This window comes from Myodes glareolus, unplaced genomic scaffold (genome assembly GCF_982192425.1).
Source record: "Myodes glareolus unplaced genomic scaffold, mMyoGla1.1 HAP1_SCAFFOLD_111, whole genome shotgun sequence".
Taxonomy (NCBI): Eukaryota; Metazoa; Chordata; class Mammalia; order Rodentia; family Cricetidae; genus Myodes; species Myodes glareolus.
In genome coordinates, this window is record NW_028263265.1 from 8879 (window position 1) to 13317 (window position 4439).

Genomic DNA, 4439 nt, shown 5'->3' on the forward strand with positions numbered 1-4439 from the left:
TTTCTCTGAAAGAGAAGCAGTCTGTTCCAACACTTCAATTCACTGTGCGAAGTGAATGTATTGTTGTTTCACTTTCTAAATGCTGTACTTTCAGAAAAAATCACTTTCTTTTTAAACTGCCTTAAGCTGCTTACAAGCATTCACCAGCAACTCACATGCATTTCTCTGAAAGAGAAGCAGTCTGTTCCAACACTTCAATTCACTGTGCGAAGTGAATGGAGTGTTGCTTCACTTTCTAAATGCTGTACTTTCAGAGAAAATCACTTTCCTTTGAAACAGCCTTAAGCTACTTACAAGCATTCACCAGCAACTCACATGCATTTCTCTGAAAGAGAAGCAGTCTGTTCCAACATTTCAATTCACTGTGCGAAGTGAATGGAGTGTTGCGTCACTTTCTAAATGCTGTCCTTTCAGAGAAAATCACTTTCCTTTGAAAGTGCCTTAAGCTGATTATAAGCATTCACAAGAAACTCACATGCATTTCTCTGAAAGAGAAGCAGTCTGTTCCAACACTTCAATTCACTGTGCAAAGTGAATGGAGTTTTTTTTCAGTTTGTAATGCTGTACTTTCAGAAAAAATCACTTTCCTTTGAAAGTGCCTTCAGCTACTTACCAGCATTCACCAGCAACTCACATGAGTTTCTCTGAAAGAGAAGCAGTCTGTTCCAACACTTCAATTCACTGTGCGAAGTGAATGGAGTGTTGATTCAATTTCTAAATGCTGTAGTTACAGAGATAATCACTTTCTATTGAAACTGCCTTAAGCTACTTACAAGCATTCACCAGCAAATTACATGCGTTTTTCTGAAAGAGAAGCAGTCTGTTCCAACACTACAATTCACTGTGCAAAGTGAATGTAGTGTTGCATCACTTTCTAAATGCTGTACTTTCAGAGAAAATCACTTTCCTTTGAAAGTGCCTTAAGCTACTTACAAGCATTCAACAGCAACTCACATGAGTTTATCTGAAAGAGAAGCAGTCTGTTCCAACACTTCAATTCACTGTGCAAAGTGAATGGAGTGTTGCGTCACTTTCTAAATGCTGTACTTTCCGAGAAAATCACTTTCCTTTCAAAGTACCTTAAGCTACTTACAAGCATTCAGCAGCAACTCACATGAGTTTCTCTGAATGAGAAGCAGTCTGTTCCAACTCTTCAATTCACTGTGCGAAGTGAATGGTGTGTTGCGTCACTTTCTAAATGCTGTACTTTCAGAGAAAATCACTTTCCTTTCAAAGTACCTTAAGCTACTTACAAGTATTCAGCAGCAACTCACATGAGTTTCGCTGAAAGAGAAGCAGTCTGTTCCAACACTTCAATTCACTGTGCGAAGTGAATGGAGTGTTGCTTCACTTTCTAAATGCTGTCCTTTCAGAGAAAATCACTTTCCTTTGAAAGTGCCTTAAGCTAACTATAAGCATTCACAAGAAACTCACATGCATTTTTCTGAAAGAGAATCAGTCTGTTCCAACACTTCAATTCACTGTGCGAAGTGAATGGAGTGTTGCTTCATTTTCTAAATGCTGTACTTTCAGAGAAAATCACTTTCCTTTGAAAGTGCCTTAAGCTAACGATAAGCATTCATAAGAAACTCACATGCATTTTTCTGAAAGAGAATCAGTCTGTTCCAACACTTCAATTCACTGTGCGAAGTGAATGGAGTGTTTCTTCACTTTCTAAATGCTGTACTTTCAGAGAAAATCATTTACTTTGAAAGTGCCTCAAGGTACTTACAAGCATTCACCAGCAACTTACATGAGTTTCTCTGAAAGAGAAGCAGTCTGTTCCAACACTTCAAGTCACTGTGCGAAGTGAATGGAGGGTTGCTTCACTTTCAAAATGCTGTACTTTCAGAGAAAATCACTTTCCTTTTATAGTGCCTTAAGCTACTTACAAGCATTCACTAGCAACTCACATGCATTTCACTGAAAGTGAAGCAGTCTGTTCCAACATTTCAATTCACTGTGCGAAGTGAATGGAGTGTTGCTTCACTTTCTAAATGCTGTAATTTCAGAGGAAATCACTTTCCTTTGAAAGTGCCTAAAGCTAACTATAAGCATTCACCAGCAACTCACATGAGTTTCTCTGAAAGAGAAGCAGTCTGGTCCAACACTTCAATTCACTGTGCGAAGTGAATGGAGTGTTGCTTCACTTTCTAAATGCTGTCCTTTCAGAGAAAATCACTTTCCTTTGAAAGTGCCTTAAGCTAATTGCAAGCATTCTCCAGCAACTCACATGCATTTCTCTGAAAGAGAAGCAGTCTGTTCCAACACTTCAATTCACTGTGCGAAGTGAATGGAGTGTTGCTTCACTTTCTAAATGCTGTACTTTCAGAGAAAATCATTTTCCTTTGAAAGTGCCTAAAGCTAACTATAAGCATTCACAAGCAACTCACATGAGTTTCACTGAAAGAGAAGCAGTCTGTTCCAACACTTCAATTCACTGTGCAAAGTGCATGCAGTTGCTTCACTTTCTAAATGCTGTACTTTCAGAGAAAATCACTTTTCTTTGAAACTGCCTTAAGCTACTTACAAGCATTCACCAGCAACTCACATGAGTTTCTCTGAAAGAGAAGCAGTCTGGTCCAACACTTCAATTCACTGTGCGAAGTGAATGGAGTGTTGCTTCACTTTTTAAATGCTGTACTGTCAGGGAAAATCACTTTCCTTTGGAGCTGCCTTAAGATACTTACAAACATTCACCAGCAACTCACATGAGTTTCTCTGAAAGAGAAGCAGTCTGTTGCAACACTTCAATTCACTGTGCGAAGTGAATGGAGTGTTGCTTCACTTTCTAAATGCTGTCCTTTCAGAGAAAATCACTTTCCTTTGAAAGTGCCTTAGGCTGATTATAAGCATTCACAAGAAACTCACATGCATTTCTCTGAAAGAGAAGCAGTCTGTTCCAACACTTCAATTCACTGTGCAAAGTGAATGGAGTTTTTCTTCAGTTTGTAATGCTGTACTTTCAGAAAAAATCACTTTCCTTTGAAAGTGCCTTCAGCTACTTACAAGCATTCACCAGCAACTCACATGAGTTTCTCTGATAGAGAAGCAGTCTGTTCCAACACTTCAATTCACTGTGCGAAGTGAATGGAGTGTTGATTTAATTTCTAAATGCTGTAGTTACAGAGATAATCACTTTCTATTGAAACTGCCTTAAGCTACTTACAAGCATTCACCAGCAAATCACATGCGTTTTTCTGAAAGAGAAGCAGTCTGTTCCAACACTTCAATTCACTGTGCGAAGTGAATGGAGTGTTGCTTCACTTTCTAAATGCTGTACTTTCAGAGAAAATCATTTTCCTTTGAAAGTGCCTAAAGCTAAATATAAGCATTCACCAGCAACTCACATGAGTTTCACTGAAAGAGAAGCAGTCTGTTCCAACACTTCAATTCACTGTGCAAAGTGAATGCAGTTGCTTCACTTTCTAAATGCTGTACTTTCAGAGAAAATCACTTTTCTTTGAAACTGCCTTAAGCTACTTACAAGCATTCACCAGCAACTCACATGAGTTTCTCTGAAAGAGAAGCAGTCTGGTCCAACACTTCAATTCACTGTGCGAAGTGAATGGAGTGTTGCTTCACTTTTTAAATGCTGTACTGTCAGGGAAAATCACTTTCCTTTGGAACTGCCTTAAGATACTTACAAACATTCACCAGCAACTCACATGAGTTTCTCTGAAAGAGAAGCAGTCTGTTGCAACACTTCAATTCACTGTGCGAAGTGAATGGAGTGTTGCTTCACTTTCTAAATGCTGTCCTTTCAGAGAAAATCACTTTCCTTTGAAAGTGCCTTAGGCTGATTATAAGCATTCACAGGAAACTCACATGCCTTTCTCTGAAAGAGAAGCAGTCTGTTCCAACACTTCAATTCACTGTGCGAAGTGAGGGGAGTATTGCGTCACTTTCTAAATGCTGTACTTTCAGAGAAAATCACTTTCCTTTCAAAGTACCTTAAGCTAAGTGCTAGCATTCACCAGCAACTCACATGAGTTTTTCTGAAAGAGAAGGAGTCTGGTCCAACACATCAATTCACTGTGCGAAGTAAATGGAGTGTTGCTTCACTTTCTAAATGCTGTACTTTCAGAGAAAATCACTTTCCTTTGAAACTGCTTTAAGCTACTTACAAGCATTCACCAGCAACTCACATGAGTTTCTCTGAAAGAGAAGGAGTCTGTTCCAACACTTCAATTCACTGTGCGAAGTGAATGTGTTGTTGTTTCACTTTCTAAATGCTGTACTTTCAGAAAAAATCACTTTCTTTTTAAACTGCCTTAAGCTGCTTACAAGCATTCACCAGCAACTCACATGCATTTCTCTGAAAGAGAAGCAGTCTGTTCCAACACTTCAATTCACTGTGCGAAGTGAATGGAGTGTTGCTTCACTTTCTAAATGCTGTACTTTCAGAGAAAATCACTTTCCTTTGAAACAGCCTTAAG